The following is an 18377-nucleotide window of genomic DNA, read 5'->3' as shown; positions in this document are numbered from 1 at the left end:
AAGTTATGCAAGGTCACATGCTCCCCCAGATTTTTACTTTGTGCCCCCCAACCAGACAAGCTGGGTGGCTTGGTGAGGTGAGTCAGGGAGTGAAGGCGGTGCTTTCTCCATGACCTCTTCTTTATAGGTTTGGTAGGCTGACCTCATTGAATCCTACTGCATTGGGTTTTACACATGGCCTCTGTTTCTGCCCCATTTTTCTGCCCTTGTAGCTGCCCCACACCCTGCGCAAAGAAGAGACAAGTGGGAAGGCTGTTTCAGATACCAAAAGCTACAGAGAAGAAGGCTCTTATACCAATAGTTGCCCAGAAGGAAGGGGGCAAATGTGCAAAGGGAGCTGAGAGTGAAGGAGGAAAACAAGGTCTTTATTGCATTCTGAAGCAAGTTCTTGGAGGGCAGTTTTGCACCCTACTCTGAAATGAATGGAGAGCCAGCAGAGTTTTTTGAAGCAGGAGGGGATGAAGTTACAGTTCATTGTACTTGTGATAGATCAATCAGTGAAAAAAAAAAACAACCCAACTTGTTTATCCTGATTACATAAAGGAAATCAGATGCAACTGCTATAATATGTGGCTTGGTTGACTGATCCTAGGCCCTCCCAGGGCAGCTGAACATTTCTTGTTAACTTAAATGGAAGCCAGGACTAAGCCTCCTATGATGAAATATTATTGTAGTAAAAGCTTCTGTTTTGCTTTCAGCAATAAGGGAATAGAAAGCCACTAACTGCTTCTAATGATACATAAAACTTTAATCAGGTGTAGTGAACTAAACAAGAGGAATTTTGTTCCCCTTAAATGTTGAAAGCCCAAGCTCAATTCACATTACGTCCAAAAAGACTACACTGAAGGAAAACTAAGGTTCAAAGTCAACACTCAAAAGTTAGAAAGTCCTAAGAATTAAGGCTGTCTGTGTACAGTACTTCTCATTTTTAGATATCCGATTTGAGACACTTGAGCTCTGATTTGCAGAAAAGCTAAAGGTTTACAGCTGCAACAGAGCCTAATAATTTCACTAAATTATTCATGCCAGGCAAGTTTGGAAGAGTGTGCAGTTAATGCAGTGGGCCACATGGAATGATGAGGATAAAAAAGAACACTGAGTAAAAACAGACTAAGGACTATGTTGCAGGCAGGGGACATACAGTCAAACAGTTAAAGACTGCATAATAATGCATATGCACAAGTGGTGCAAATTAAGGTTGAACTGGCAATTACTTCTAGCAATTTCTAACTTTTAAAATGTTTGACTTTTCAATTTTATTCTTTTTTAAGTAACAAGTACTACACATGAACTATATTTTACCTACAATTAAATCACTGTGGGGAAAATCAGAGTCTTAGCCCAAAACAATACACCAACAAATATTTGTGATTGATTTTTGACACAGATCTTCTATGCTTTCCAAACACGTATTTACACTACGTGACTGTACAGCTCTGTTTATATGCACGTGTCACTGTAAGGATGGACATACTGATCAAACCAAAGGGCAATGTAGTCCAGTAGCCTGAGAGTGGCCAATGTCACAAACATACGTACATTTATTTGAAGTAGGGACTACATTTTTATGGTAAATTTAAATGTATATTCTGGAACCACTGACCATTATTTCTACTAATATTTAATGAGAAAATGTCAAATTAATTAAGACTTAACATTCACAATTTCAAAAGAAACCCCCCAAAAGCTTTTACAAAGCCTAATACAAATAGAAGTCTTTCCTCATTTTAAAAAGTCAGTGAAAACAGTTGTTTTAAACAAATAAATATTCCCTTTCAGTGTCTGAAATCCAAACACTGCATCTTAGAAACCTGAGAGAAGCTGAATATAAACAAAACTGAAACTGACAATTGATTTTTCATTGCAGGCTGAGAAAAAATTTAATTAGTAAATAAGGAGCATAATTAGTAACAAATTAGATTTTTAACAGACTTTCACTTTTAATAAACTAAGCTCTTATTAGCAACAAGTTGTCACATCACTGGATTTTTAAATTAGATATAAGAACCATTTCTGTAACCAAATCTTGTGCCATGTTGCCAAGTGAGGTGTCTAACGAAAGCTAGTGATTCACTGAATCTGTTTATGCTGCATATATGTCTGTATCATGTTTGTAAATTTATGAGTGGCTTTCTACTGGTATTAGAAATATTTTAGTGATAAGGATAACACTGGAAGGTGAGGTCTCCACCCAGCGAGGAAGGAGGGCTAAACAGAGACTCAGACTTCAATCCACAACTCAGAAATTTAGCTGAGACGTGTCATCTGGAAAACTGTCAATAGCAGAATGCCCCAAAGAAGCACGGAGAGGTGACCTGATCAGGTGATTTGCCATTGCCTATGTGACCAGGAGCAGAGAACTTGCCTCCACATGGCTAGTCTATTAAGAGAACCCCAGGCAGTGTCCATCTTGTCCTTTAAACCTCAGATCACTGTTCTTCACCTCCATCTTGGGAGCAGTTTGCAAGAACATCTCTGCTATGAACTAAGCCAGTATGGACTATGGATCCGTCCCTCAGAGGATGTATTTTCAGAGACTTTTAAGACAGCGGTTTTTATCATCAGCTCCATCCTGCATCAAGAGATGAGTGATGTATGTTATTAGACAACTTCAATAAGTTTCCTCTCTCACTCTATCTTTCCTTTCTTTCTTAATAAACTTTTAAAATTTAGATTCTAAAGGATTGGCACAGTATGCTGTTTTGGATAAGATCTAAGTATTATATTGACCTGGGAATGTGGCTGGTCCCTTTGGGGGCTGGAAGAATCTGTGTGGATTTGGTGAATTTGGTTTGCATAACCTCTCACCTGAGTTAGGAGGGATACTGGTTTGGGCAAAAAGCTGCTGGAGAGTCCATGGTAATTGCTGGTGTAACCCCTTACTGGCTAGGTAGGAAGCAAAGGTGATTTTTGTGGCTACCTTTGTTTGTCTCCTAGAAGAGGGAACCCCAGTCTGGGCTGTAAGTGGCCTGGTTTTGAGCAATTCACCCAGGTTAGGTTCTCTTAGCAGTGCCCTGGAAACCTCCTGCATATTACGCAAGTAAAAACAATATATTTACAAGACTTGGGGTAAATTCTCAGAGCTCCACTGATTTACAGAATATGAACTATGGCTTTAAAGCTAAGATCCTGCAATAGCACAGATTTAACGTCAGTGTGATCTGGATAGCAATAACGATGTACTTGATAGCACAAGTTAAAAACGTTAATCATTACAATACACTGTGAATCAGAGATTACTCTCACTTTACAAAGATGGTATATTTGGTATTTTAGTATAAATGCATAGATTAAGCTCCCTAAACAGAATAAAATAGGAATAAACAAAAAGACCACAATCATTTGCCCCAAACAGGAGTGATGCGGGGTGGTATAAAGGGTCACATTCTCCAAATGCTGTGGAGGGGCCAGGGGCTTTGAGGAAGGAATGGAGTGGGGGGGCAGAATATGGTTGGGGCTGGAAGAGGAGCCTGGGGTAGCATGTTGTCCTGGGACTCTCATCCTCTTAAGGACAACCCTTCTTAGGCTAAGGGTGGAACAGGGAGGAGTCACATGGGGGGAGTCATGTGGCCAGTGCTCCCCTTGTGTTCCTCCCCAGCAGTTGCTATTGCCCCCCAATATCTACATAAACCAGTCCTATCAGTCACAAGTATTCAAAAGCCTCTCAAATCACGAGTAAGTTAAAATAATGAGATTTGTAAAATTAAGGTTTGAAATGTGGATGATTTTTATTTGACTTTGGCAGTTCTCTCAGATCACATTTTCAGGCTTTTCTCACCACAAGGGCTAGAAGCTTAATTAAAAAAAGCCAAATTTTGCATGTAATCTTCTAACTTCCGAGATGGTGCTTTAAGGAAATATCAACTATGGAGCATTCTCCCTGTTACTATTCAACTATGGAGAGATCGGTCACGCTGTTCCTTTTTTGTTGTTGTTTTTGTTTCAGCACCCAGTTCACAGGAACATAGTCATCTTAAAAACTGTTCTGTCTGAATTTTGTTTCTCAAATATTATTGCCTGTAACATCTCAGATGGCTAGAATTGTGAGCAATCCAGAGGAAAAAACATTCCTCTCCTTTTTGGTCTGCTTAACATTGTGCATTCCCTCCTGGAAGGTACCGAACTTATTGGCCAGGATGCAATAAAGTATTTAAGCACATGCTTAATTTTAAGACCATTGCAAAGCTGCCCGCTGAAGTGAATGGTAGCATAGGCTCAGCATTTCAGCCTTTGACTGGAGTCTAGAGAGTAGACCTAACCTAAGGTTTTATGGGACCCTTGTAGTACTGTTAATGACTACTAATGGACTTTTTTTAGATACGTAACTTTATCATCTTTGGCAACATGCTCAAGAAATATTTTAAAGCAACTTTTAAATTGGCAATACTCTCAGAAACTGGCAGCATATACCTGGAGTTGGCAGATGTTGGTTCAATGACTTCATTACCGCTTGAATGCCTCTTTCAGGGGTCCAGTGTTTGCTAATACGTCTAGCAGCACTTTTCCTTTTCAAACATACCTATTGCCCAGGGTACAGATGAGCAAGTACTCGACCACAAAACACTTACAGTATATTAAACAGGCAGCCCTGTAGCACCTCAAAGACTAACACATGTATTTACTGAGCAATGAGAGTTTGATGGGTAGAACCCACTTCAGATTCCCGAATGCTGCCCAGGAGAGCTCATGAGCTAACAAACAAATGCCTTGGGCTTTCAGGTGCCACAAGACTTCCTGCTATTTGGGAAGCTACAGACGAAGTGCGCTACCCCCTGAGATTATTTACTTCCAGTCTTTAGCCTCAGCTACCGCCCAAAGAGCCCATCAAGTTCAGCTGGGGCCAGGGCAGCTTCACGTGGGGCCTGCACACGTGTGCTTCCCCCGGGCAGCGCGCGGCACTGCGGATGCTGCACCTCTGGATGAACCCCAGCTCCCCTTCCGTCCCTCAGCGCCGGGCTCCTCCCTGCTCCCCTCTCTCCCGGGTGGCTCTCCCGCTTCCCGGGCAGTGGGGGCAGCACCACCAAGGCCCCGCTGTGGTCTAGGGTGCGCGCCACGCGCACTAGTGGCCCCGCCGGCCGCTTGCGTCGCTCCGCTGGGCTCGCAGCCCTGACGCCGGCCAGTCTGGCGGGGAGGAGCCCAGCGGGGACACAGGCGGGAGCCTGCTACTCCGGGTCCCTGCCGCGAGGAGGCGGGGTAAGGAGGGGCGCTCGCCGCCCCTCGCCTCCCAGAGACAGCCGGGCCGGGCGGCGGCGGGGGGCCGAGCGCGCACAGGCCTCCCCAGGCGCTGCCGGCTCGTGGCTGCCCCTGTAGCCGCGCCCCCAGCAGCGTTTGGGGTCCGGGCGCTGCCCCAGTGCTGGGAGCAGGAGGGGCGTAGGGCTGCCTCGGGGGGGCGCCCGCCTTCAGCCCCTCAGGCGCGGGGCGCTTCTCGCGGGGCGGCGGGCCCGGCTGCAGGGTTACACACCGACACCCGCTCTTCCTGCGCGGACCTCTCGCCGCCGTCCGGCCGCGCAGGTCAATGATTGGGCCGGGCCGTGCTCCAGCCCTCGCAGCGCTACCGCCGGGGGTTGGGGGCGGCGTTCCACGCCCCTGGGACTGGACGCGCGCCGCAGGACGAGGCAGAGGCGGCGCCTGGTAGCAGTGCCACTCACGTGCGCTGATTGTTTGCACTTTCCCCGGGCCCGCGTTTGGCCGAGCCGGTGTCGTTGCCAAGATCAGGCCACACCCCGCCCCCGCCAACAACCCTGCGCTTCGTTTCCTCGCCTCCCCGCCCCCTCCCCCCGCAAAGCCATGGGGGTGGGGCAGCGTTTGTGCTGTGTTTTTCTCAATGGGAGCGAGGCGGCGGCCCCGATCGTGGGAACGCGGCTGCACGTGGAGCGGCGGAGCCTTTGTCCCCGTTGTTCTTCTGTAATCGATCTCGCTTCGAGTCGAGGGCTGGGGAGCTTCAAAGGCGGCCCAGGCTGCTGGAGGTCGGAGCGGGAGCACAATCAGCTCGCGCTGGGCCCACTCTGCCTCCGCCTCCTCTTGCCTTTCCTGCGGGAGAAGGGGGCGGGGAGGCAGGAGAGACTCCTCCAACCTCTGAAGGACACCCGATCGATGAACAACATGCAGACCTTGTGGCGAGCCTGGGTGGAAGGGAGCTGGCGGCGGGTGAATGTCCCCCAGTACAGCCTTCCAGCCTGGGCTGTTTCCGCCTGGCAACAGAGCTGCTGTCCTGTACCTAGGTGGCTTGGGGGAAGGGGGACCTGGGAGGAGTCCTCTGAGGCAATTTTAGACTTGTGTAATTTACAATGCAAGCTCCCAGAGTACAAGAATTCCTGCTGGGCACCAGCTCGCGGCTCGCCATGTAGCTGGCAGCAGTTTTAAACACAGAACCATCTATTAAAACAAAAAAGCAGTCCAGTAGCACTTTAAAGACTAACAAAATAATGTATTAGGTGACGAGCTTTCGTCGGACAGACCCACTTCTTTAGATCATAGCCATACCAGAACAGACAGCTCATCACCTAATAAATTATTTTGTTAGTCTTTAAAGTGCTACTGGACTTCTTTTTTGTTTTGATTGTATATAGACTAGGACAGCTATCTCTCTGTTACTATAGAACCATCTATTCTGTGTAGCTGTAGTTCAGTGGTTTGAGCATCAGCTTGTTAAACCTAGGGTTGTGCTTTCAGTCCTAGAGAGGGCTGTTTAGTGATCTGTGGCAAATAGAATTGAAGACAAGGGATGGTGCTTGGTCCTGCTAAGAGGGCAGGGAAATGGACATGATGACATCTGTTGCAGTTCTATGATGTGTAGGAAAAGTACAAATGGTAGGAAACTGTAGATAACCAGAGCTGGATACACCTGAAAATTCAGCCCTCTGTTTATTCTCAACATTTTGATTGTTCATTTTTAAAGCAATGCATAACAACCTTTTCAGTCACCATCCCCACCATATACAGTTGTTCAGTACACACCCGCTTCTCCATCAGGATGTGCATCCTTAAGAGCTTGGGCAGTCAGAGTCTATCTTTCTTAATAGAGGTGCCATTGAGGTGCTGAGCAACTCACTGACATGTCTGATGTCTCACAGAAAGCTTATGGTGGTGCTGGGAATTGATCTCTGTGCCCTAAATACAACATTTGCCTCTATTCTATCACCACAGCCAATAATGCTGCTGTTGTCCTTTCTGTGTCTGTTGCAGCTTCCCTTTAAGCTACATTTTACACACCAACTTTATCATCCTCTTTCCCACTTCAGCTTCAAATGATCCCTCTAAAAACCAACCGTCAGAGCCTAGAGTTTGGCAAAGCTCCACCTGGTGCAGGCTATAGAGGTATATGGTGAAAATCACCATAAGCTGTCTTTCATCAATCTTGATTCTGATCTGACTGGATGCCAACATGGCCCCTGGCATGACAAAGAGTACTCGAACTGTACTAGTTAGAATGGTTCCTTAGGGGCCTACTGTATGCCAGTCACTCGTTCCCCACCAATTCACCTAAGAGTACTCTTACATTGTCATTACACTATATGGAGATTCCCTACACCAAGAGAATTCCCAACTGCCCTGTTATGGTACAAAGTGGACGAATAGAGGTGCCAGAATCCAAGTCTTTCTAACATAAATACAACAATCACGTTTTGAAAAGATATGGAACTAATATATGTATCAGCTATCATCCTGATCACCTTGTTTGTGTGTTTTATCTTTTTTCTCCTTTTGCTTCCTCAGAATTTATGTCTTAAATTAGGTTATAAGCTCAGCCTTTGCAGTAAAAAATTAACAGATTAGTTTGCATAAAGAATGGTATAGAGAATAATGCAGAAAATACTATCGTCCACCGAGGGTAGGGCAAGTAATTGTCTTAGTTTGGAGGAAGGGCGATTTATGTTGGATGTTCTGAAAACAACTACAGTATCAAGATAGTTAAGCATTGTAACGAGTTACCAAGGGTGGTTATGGAATTCCTGTCCCAGTAGGTTCAAAAAAACAAGAATACTTTGTTTTCCCATAGCATGGGGTGTAACAGCCCTACATTTCTGAATGTTGATGCCCTTACATAACTTCATGATCTTCCTCATCTGGAACATAGCGTGTGGTACTGCTTATTCCATCTCAAAAAGGATATTGCAAAATTAGAGGGTGTTCAGAGATGAATGACAAGAATGATTACAGGCGTGGAAAGACTTCCATATGAAGAGAGATTGAAAAGATTGGAATTATTTGCCTTAGAAAGAAGATTAATTAAAAGCGATATGGTAAAAATATACAGAACTGGGGATAGTTCAACGGGGACCTTTTTTTGTGTCCCTATCTCCTAAATCAAGAAACTGAAAAGTGGTAAATTCCAGATTGGTCATTGAAGATACTTTTCACACAGGATGTAATCAGACTGTGGAACTCATAGCTGCAGCAATGTACTGTGAGAAACAATTTAAGGTAATTTGAAGTAGGATTGGACATTTGTCATTATGTATTACTCTTATTAATATGAAAATATGAAGGGCTTTAAAAGGGATACAAAACCTCCTGCTTCCCAGTTTAAGTTAATTCCTAACCATTAAGGGTTAGAGGGGCAAATTATCCCACATCTGACCATGATGGGTTCTTGTACCTTACTGAGGCATCTAGTACTGCCCAGATATTGTATTAGATGAACATCAGGTATGACCAATTATGGTAATTGTTAGATTCCTAAACATCTCCCATCATGTTCATAATGTCTCCCACACAGGGAGCCTAATTATGACTGGGCCTTTTGGGTTCTACCACAAGCACAGGTGCCATCTTTCTCTTTTTCTTTGGGATGCTTGATCCTGCTGTGCCCCAAGGCACCACCCCCACCTCTTCCTACCCTGTTTCACCGCTTCCCCTGAGCAGCCCCTGCTCTCTGCACCCTCCTTCCCATGTCTCCTGCCTTCCATTGAATAGCTAATGCACAGCAGGCGGAAGGTGCAGGGGGTGGGGACTTGATCAGTGAGGCCTACTGATAGGTGCTGAGCACCACTAATTTTTGGGTTCTCTGGGGCTGGAGCATCCATGGAACGGGTGACCACAACATAAATAACAATCAGTGTGATCACAGTATTCATGGTTTGTCACAAGTCTAGAGAAAAGCTAGTTTAAATTAAAAGTACATCAGACCCTTGACTTATGTGGGGGTTGTGTTCTTGCACAATCCTGCATAAGTCAAATTTTGCGCAACTCGGGAGCCAGGAAACTGACCAGTACAATAAGTGGCAGGCAGAGGAGAGCCTGGATCTGGGCTGCCTGTCACTCACAGGAAGGGGAAACTGACCAGCACTGGTATGCAGCAGCCTGACTCTTGGCTCTCCTGCTCTGCTCCTTTCAGGTGTGGCAGTCTGAGTGTTGGCTGCCAACCCTGACAGGAGCAAGGAGGCTGCCCCTCCCCCCCGACAGGAGCAGAGAAAACCACTTCTGTGAGGGGCAGCAGCCTGACTCTGCCACACCACTCCTGTTGTGTCTGCCCAGCTGCTCCTGTCAGCCTGGCTGCCCTCTGGTTCCTCACTCCCACGCATTGCTGGAGCCAGGAAACTGACCCGCGCAGCAACACTGATCAGTTTCCCCTCTCCTGTCAGTGGCAGCAGCCCAGAATCAGGCTGGTGTCCCTGACAGGAGCTGGGAAAGTGCTCCTGTCAGGGGCAGCAGCCTGACTCTCACTGCTCCTGACAGGAGTGAGGAAACTGCTTCTGTTGGGGCAGCGAAAGTCAGGCTGCTGCCCCTGCCAAGAGTGGTTTTTCCACTCCTGTCAGGGGCGGCAGCCATTCCTGTCAGTGTCACCACTGACTAGAGCAGGAAACCTCTCCTGTCACTGAGGGCAGCCTAGTCAGCTGCTACCACAACAGAAGCCAGGAAACTGACCAGCACAGGAGTTCTGGTCAGTTTCCCTGCTCCCCTGAGTGACAGGGAGCTGGCTCCAGGCACTAGCTCCCTGCCACTCAGAGGAGCATTAGACTGAGATACGCACAATTCAAGTGCATGTATTTCAGGGGCCTACTGTATTAGCCAAACTGTAAGCTTAGAACTGAACTGTACATCTTGAAAATGTGTGGTTAATTTCAGTGCCTGAGGGACAAATAGCAGCTCCTGAAGTTGTTACAATCCAATAATGTTCTGGCTTTCTCCTGAAAGTCTGGTTCTTCATGCCCAGGTCCTCTGCATTTATAATGGAAAATGTTCAAAAGGGGGTGTGATTTGATCTAAAATTGTTACTTTTGCAAAAGTCTTAGTTATTTGCCACCATCCAAAACAGTTAGAACTTAAGCCAATTTAGCAAGCCCAAATTTGAACTGACTCTGGGAAGATTAACCGGCACTCTTGAGCTGTCTCACAGGCAGCTAATAGTGACATTTCTTAGCACTAGTTTTTACACATATCTTTCAGATAATTCTGAGCTCTGTGTACAAAATTAAGCCTCTGTGATATCCTTTTGCCTGTGGGCCAGCTTGCTTCCTCCCATGGATAAACCCACAGGAGGGGCTGCATGATGAGGGAGGGACACTTGGTGTAATTCCTGTCTGAGTTTTTCTGCATCCACTTTTTCTGGTGAGAAGGCTTTGGGGTAGATGTGGATTACAAATGTCCTGCTGCTCCCAACTTCGCAAGTCTTGGGGATTCCCAGGGAAGGAAACACCCTTCCTCATGGAAATAGGAGCCATTTGCAGGGACCATTTGCACCAATGTCTTTTCTAGCTTTACTATTCTGGCCAGGTAGTCTCCAGAGTATTCCATACGGAAATGTGAGCGCAGAGCAATGAGTCCCTTGGAGCCTAAGTGGAGAGACATCTGTGGGATGGTGCTGCAGTGTCAACACTCCACTTCTGCACAGAAAGGGAGAGATCTGTGTGCTGAGGAATCCTTTTGTGCATACCTCTGGTTAGGATTATCCAGCCCAATGGATGGAGCAGAATGAGAAATAAAAGTGCCTTTGCCATTTGGGATTCATATAGATAGTATTCCTCAGTTCCCAAAGCTTTTCAAATTACTGCATGTGAGAGAACACAGAAGGGACAATGTGTACTCAGAACCAGAGAGGGAGATTACTTTACTGCAGCGTTTACTGGGATGAGACATGCCGCTGGATTAGGTGAAAGGCAGGTCAGATCCAGAGGGTTCGAGTGCCCTTCAGTGTCCAGAATATATTCCTTGCCTGTGGGCACTTCACCATGTCTTGTCAATGTCGTGTTGAATTTCCCTCCATCTCCCAGGTTCAGAATACTTTCTCTCTGACATGACTGGATTATTGATGGAAGGGTACAGCTTGCTCAGGAACAGCAGGAAGGGAGAAAAATGGCAGGACTTGCCTTGTACATCAAAAATGTATATACATGGACTGAGGTTGAGAGAGAAATAGGAGACAGATTTGTTGAAAGTCTCTGTGTAAGGATGAAAGGGATGAAAAAGAAAGGTAATGACCTGATGCCATGGAAGGGGTTTACTTCAGACCACCTCACCAGGAAGAGTAAGTTGATGAGACTTTTTATAAACTGTTGACAAAATCATCCAAAGCACAGGACTTCGTGATGAGTGACTTCAGTTACCCAGAAATCAGTTGGGAAAATAGTGCGGCAAGGTGTCAATTATTCAATAAGATCTTGAACTGAACTGGAAACATTTTTTTTTTTTTAATTTCAGAAGGTGGAGTAAACCACTGTGGGGAACACTGTTCTAGATTTGATTTCTGGTAAATAGAAAAGAACTGTTTGAAAATTTGAAAGTGGAAGGCAGATTGGGTGAAAGTGACTGTGAATTGATATATTTCATGACTCTAACACCAGGGTGCACAAAGTCGGGGGTGGGTCCCCCTGGGAGGGAGGTGTGAAGTTTCATGGGGGGTACACCACTATCGGCTGCTGGATCTCAAGCTTATCCATCTCATTAAAAATGTTGAATAGTAACAGAGAGGAAGCCGTGCTAGTCTATACACTATCAAAACAAAAAGCAGTCAAGTAGCACTTTAAAGACTAGCAAAATAGTTTTTTAGGTGAGCTTTCGTGGGACAGACCCACTTCTTCAGGCCATAGCCAGACCAGAACAGACTCAATATTTAAGACACAGAGAACCAAAAACAGTAAGCAAGGAGGACAAATCAGAAAAAGATAATCAAGGTGACTCAGAAAGCCAAGAACAGAACACCACTGGTCATCACCTACAGCCCCCAACTCAGACCACTGCAATGAATTATTAAATACCTACAACCTATCCTTAATCAGGATGCTACACTCCAGAAGGCCCTGGGTGACATGCCTGTTCTCTCCTACAGACAACCTCCCAACCTCATGAGGATCCTCACTAACAGCCACAGTCTATACCCCAGGAACACCAGTCCTGGAACCTTTCCCTGCAACAAAGCCCGCTGCCAGCTTTGTCCACATATCTTCTCTGGAAATACCATCACTGGACCTAACCAGGTTACTCACAGAATCACGGGCACTTTCTCATGCTCATCTACTAACATCATATATGCCATCATGTGCCAACAATGCCCAGATGCTTTGTATATTGGACAGACTTCTAACTCCCTTAGACAAAGGGTCAACGGGCACAAAACAGACGTCAAAACACTCCAGATCCACAAACCAGTTAGTCAACATTTTAATGGAATGGGGCATTCTGTCAATGACTTAAAGGTATGTGTGTTACTGAAGAAGACTTATCGCACCATTCTGGAAAGAGAAGCAGCTGAGCTGGCTTTTATATTCAAATTTGGCACATTAACACATGGTTTAAATCGTGATGGGAACTTTCTGAGTCACTATAGGGGCTCGTCTGCATACTTGGCTCAATCTAATTCTTGACCTTCCCGCCCACACCTCCACGCTCTGATTTGCTCACCTTGATTATCTTTTTCTGATTTGTCCTCCTTGCTTACTGTTTTTGGTTCTCTGTGTCTTAAATATTGAGTCTGTTCTGGTCTGGCTATGGTCTGAAGAAGTGGGTCTGTCCCACGAAAGCTCACCTAAAAAACTATTTTGCTAGTCTTTAAAGTGCTACTTGACTGCTTTTTGTTTTGATTAAAAATGTTGAAATAGGTTACTGTTTTTATGTGTGTGTATTCCCAGTTATATGCAGTAGACTCCTGACTTATGTGGGGCTGCATTCTTGCAATGCTGGCGTAAGTCAGATTTCCCACGCAACATGGGGGAGCTACGAAACTGATGATGGCACCAGCCCTGTTCGGTTTCCTGGTTCCAGGGAGTGGAGAGGAGCCGGGTACCAGAAGGCAACCTGACTTCCGGCTCCCCTCCACTTGTGGGAGCCAGGAAACTGTCCAGCACCTCGCTGGTCAGGGTCCTGGCTCCCCACTACTCTAGGAGCCAGGCGCGGCTTCTCCCTGACTTCTCCCAGCTGGGGGAAGCCAGAGAGAAGCCACAGCAACATGACTGTTTTTCTCCCTGGCTTCCTCCAGCTGGGAGAAGCTCCATCCAGCAGACCGCTGCAATGAGGCTTCTCCCAGCCAGGGAAATCTGCAGTGGCATGGCTGTCTGTCTGCCCTGCTTGCCCAAGCTAGAGGAAACCAAGTGGGCAGACAGCCACAGAGAGGCTTCCAGTTGCACTTAACTCACGTTAGCGCAAGTTGTGCAACTTGAAGTCACACATTTAGGGGGTTTACTGTACCAATTAATAAAGTTTTTACATCCTACATACTTATTTTCTTACACCTTCGGAAAGGGTGGAGTTTTTTTCTTCATATGAACATAACTGATATTTGCATTGGTTTGGATTTCATTAGACAGGTTGAGGGGTCCATGCTAACTTCAGGGACAAAAGTGGAGCCTGATGTAAAAAGTTTGTTTGCCCCTGCTTTAAGGAATGGTAGGAGGAGAAAAAGCACAATAAAAAAGGCAGACTTTAGCAAAATCAGGGTGTTGGTAGATAATATGCAATGGGAAGCAAGTTTAAGAGGAAACACAACTGGAGAGTTTTCAAAGAGATACTTATTCAGGGCACAAGAGCAATCTATCTCACTCAGTAGGAAAGATAGAAGTATGACTTTACACTCCATATTTTTAGGAATATGCAGTTCTGCATATGTATAACTGGAAGATATTTTATATAAAAATACATCTTGAAACATATCCTTAGAAAAGTTATAACCTGCTGACTGTGCATATTCCATTTGTGTCCATGTATCATTCCTGTATTTGAAGTTACAGTTATGAAGTATAAACTTGTTTGCTAATCTAGACATACTATCTGAGAGCCATTAGTAATATTTAAGGAAGTTAATGGCCCGATACTTGGGTCAATGATCTGTGAATAGTCTTATTCTTCCTGTAAGCCTGGACTGTGGTTGCTCCTGCCAAGACATGTGGCCAGGTCACCGGATGTTGGAACCCACTTTGGATGCTGCACTTTTCCATTGGAAGTGTGAAAAGTTTAAATTGAACACAAAGGACTCCTGACTTTGGCAAAAAGGATGTAAAGGTGGGAAACGAAACAACAGGGGCTGCTGCCAGACACGAGGACACCCCTGCTTACCACCCAAGATGACTGCTGGAAACATCTAAGACTGAACAGGGAGAAGGATCAGGGCCAAGTTGGTAGACTTCCCAGATTGTGAGAAAAGATTATTATAACTACTGTTTGGGTAAGAAATTCCATGTAACAAGTTTATTAGCATATTAGGCTTAGCTGGTATGTTTTATTTTATTTAGCTTAGTAACTTACTTTGATCTGTCTGCTATCACCCACAACCACTTGAATCCTATTGCTATACTTATTAAAATCACTGTTGCTTATTAATAAACCCAGTGTAAATAATTGTTATGGGAAGGGGAAAACAACTGCCCTGTAACACCTTAAAGACTAACAAATTTATTTATTAGGTAATGATAAATGGGGTGAACAATTTATGAGTTAGTGCTGTATAAAATATGCTGCAGAATAAGGTGAATTTTTCTGGGATTTTTGTCCCATTGGAGCTGTGCACCTGGGTGCTGTGTCAAGTCCCTTTGACTGAGAATTGCCAAAGCTGAACTCATCTCAGTCTGTGTTGCTGTGCTGTGGGTTGTGATGCCATTTCCATGCCTTCACTGGAGGAGAATGGAGAGGGGGTCTGCCTCAGCAAAACAGTGTAGTTGGGCACCACAGAATGCAGGTTTTCTCACATAATTCTGCACATCAAGAGACAGCATCAAGGAGATCTCTTACGACCAAACCTGTCACAGGAAGTATGACAAGATGCCGCCCTGGCTTAACCAGGAGATCTTCAGTGATCTAAAACTCAGAAATAATCCTATGAAAAATGGAAACTAGGTCAGATTATGAAGGAGGAATATAAGCAAATAACACAAATATGTAGGGATAAAATTATGCCCAGTCACAAAATAAGACCAAACTAGCTAGAGACATACAGGGTAAGAAGAAAACATTCTATAATTACATTAGATGCAAGACAGAAACCAAGGAGAGGGTAGGCCCATTACTGAATGAGGAGGAAACAATAACAGAAAATGTGGACATGACAGAAGCGCTAAATTATTTTTACATTTTTTAACCAAGAAGGTCAGTAGCAAAGGGACATCTAACTTAATGAATGCAAGTGAAAATTAGGTATGATTGGAGGCTAAAATGTGGGGGATACAATTTAAAAATTATTTTGGAATGTTAGATGTCTTTACATCACTGGTCCTGATAAAATACATCCTAGAATACTCAAGGAGCTGACTGAGGAGATAGATGAGCCATTAGTTATGATCTCCAAAAAGTCACAAAGGATGAGTGAGATCTCAGAAGACTGAAAAAGGGCAAATCTAGTGCCCATCTATAAAAGCTGTAAGGACAACCCAGGGAGTTACAGACCACGCAGTTTAACTTCAGTACCTGGAAAGGTAATGGAGCAAAATTAACTAATGTGCAGACACCCTATAAGCTAATAAGATGATAGGTAACAATCATCTTGGGTTTGTTAAGAACAAATCATGTCAAACCAACTTGATAACTTTCTTGGACAGGGTAACAAGCTTTGTGGATAGAGGGAAAGCAGTAAATGTGTATCTTGACATTAGTAAGGGTTTTTTATTTATTTTGTCTTCTCATACACGAGCTAGGGAATACATCCTAGATGGATCAACTATAAGGTGGGGTCATAACTGGTTGAGAAGCTATTCACTGAGAACAATTTATCAGTAAAGTTGTCGGTTTGTCATGGAAAGTCTCAGATTCTATGACTTTCCAGAACATCCCTACCTGGCTCCACAGATCCCCAGAAACAGCAACATGTCCCAAGGCTGAATCAGTGCCTAGGGCCTTTGTGCACTGTCCCTCCCCACCCCAAATGCCAGCTTCATTGGTCCTAATGGCAAGGGACTGTTCTCTATAGGGTCTTCAAGGGCAGCATGTGCAGGTGGAGATAATATGTAGTGCTTCCTGGCTGCACCTCTGCCTAGGAGCCAGGGCATATGTTGCTGTTTGCAAGGAGCCGCCCCAGATGAGCACCACCTGAAGCCTGTTGCCTGCACCCCATCTCCTACCCCAGCTCTGAGTTCCCTCCTGCACTCAAACTCAGTCCCCAAGCCTGCACACCAGCCCCTTCCTGTGACCCAACCCCCTGCTCCAACTCAGGATCACTTCTTTCACCCTGAACCATTGGCTCCACTGCTCAGTCAGAGCCTCCTTCTGCACCCCAAATCCCTCACCCCAGAGCCACCACCCCAAACCAGAGTCTGCATCATTTCCTGCACCCCACTTCCCCTGCCCTACCCCAGTGAAAAATGAGGTTTGGGGAGAGCAAGCAACAAAGGGAGAGAGGCCTCAGAGAACGTGCACCACAGGGCATGTCCTTGGAATGGTAGTAAAGGTATTAAGTTTAGATGATTAGCAAGTTGGGAATCTTAATATCAAGTAGGGCCCTGCAGAGTTCAGGTCTGGTTCTGTTTAATATCTGAAACAATTATTTAGACAATGGGAGAGAAAGTACACTTGTAGAGTTTGCAGAAGATACCAAGCGGAGAGGGCTGGCATGTGCTTTGGAGCATAGGATGAAAATTCAAAGTGATCTGGATAAACTGAAGAAATCGTCTGAAGTAAATAGGATGAAGTTCAATAAGGACAAATGCAAAGTGCTCCACACAGGCTATGTCTATGCTAGAGCGATCTGTCGACAGAAGTTACTGTTGGATGATATCTTCCGAGAAAACTTCTGTCAACAGATTGCAGCCAAACTGCAAAGTGAATTGAAAGGGTGATCTGCTCTGTTAGCAGAGTGGCCAGACTGCCCAGCCATTCACTCAACAAAATAACCAACTGGAAGCACAGCAGACAGGGCTGCCCAGTGTCCAGGAAGCCCTGTTTGTCAACACCCTGGAACATCCAGTCTGGCTTTCTGTCCACAGAGCTCCGTTGACAAAGGTGTTCTGCCTCAGATGGGAGCAACAGGATATTGTCGACAAAATCGCTGCATTGTGTCTATTTACTGTCAACAGAACACCTGGGGAATGTGGATTATCTATGGGTTTTGTCAACAAAATGCTGGTTTTGTTGACAAAACTCTCTAGTGTAGACATAACCTTAGAAAGGAACAATCAGCTGTAGACATACAAATGGGAAATTACTGCCTAGGAAGGAATACTTCTGAAAGGGGTCTGGGGAAGGGAGGGGGAATAGTAGACCCCAAGCTAATTATAAGTCAACAATATTACTGTTGTAACTGTGGGACTGTTATAACCAAGACAGAATTACAGAATCCTAGGGCTGGAAGGGATCTCAGGAGGTAATTGAGTCCAGCCCCCTACCTGAAGCAGGGTCAACTATACCTAAATCATGCCAGCCAGGACTTTGTCAATCTGGGACTTAAAAACCTCCCAGGATGGACATTCCACCACCTCTCTAGGGCTACGGCTACGCTAGCAATTTTTTTCTACAAAAACCTGAGTTTTGTCAGCAAAACTCACGTCCTGTCCACACACAAAATGCATTTTGTCAACAGCCTGTTGACAAAACTCGGCACTTCCACCAACAACCTTCTGCCACTCCTAGATGAGGAAGAGCACTTTTCTCCACAGATTCTGATAACCAAGAAGCTGTGTGGATGCTCTGGGGGACCGTCTACTGACAGACAGGGCTTTCAGGACACATGGAATTTCTATGCTTCCAGTTGGCTGTTTTGTGGAGAGAGTGGACGGGCAGTGTGGCTGCTCTGTCAACAGAGTGGATCTCTCTCTCAATCCTTGTTAGTGTACAGCCGCACTCCATTGACAGATGTTTTGTTGGAAAAACACTTCCAACAGAAATGTCTGTCAACAGATGCTTCTAGTGTAGCCATAGCCTAGGTAACTCATTCCAGGGCTTCACCACTGTCCTGGTGAAATAGTTTTATCTAATATCCAACCCCCTCTCCCGCTCTGTAACTTGAGACCATTGCTCCTTGT

At 45.2% G+C, this 18377-nt stretch overlaps 1 long non-coding RNA gene across 2 annotated transcripts; it reads right to left on the bottom strand.

Annotated features, from left to right (window-relative positions):
* Positions 1-506: 506 nt before the first annotated feature.
* LOC142007415 (uncharacterized) lies at positions 507-5715 on the bottom strand. Of its 2 annotated transcripts, none has more exons than XR_012643928.1 (3): positions 5649-5715; positions 4411-4519; positions 507-2572 (listed from the first exon to the last, which is right to left on the bottom strand). It is a non-coding gene; the product is annotated as an uncharacterized LOC142007415 (long non-coding RNA). The 2 variants fall into 2 exon arrangements; XR_012643927.1 differs by lacking the exon at positions 5649-5715 and adding an exon at positions 5462-5610.
* Positions 5716-18377: the final 12662 nt, after the last annotated feature.

Source organism: Carettochelys insculpta, chromosome 1, assembly GCF_033958435.1.
Source record: "Carettochelys insculpta isolate YL-2023 chromosome 1, ASM3395843v1, whole genome shotgun sequence".
Classification (NCBI taxonomy): Eukaryota; Metazoa; Chordata; order Testudines; family Carettochelyidae; genus Carettochelys; species Carettochelys insculpta.
This window is presented reverse-complemented; position numbering and strand designations above follow the sequence as displayed.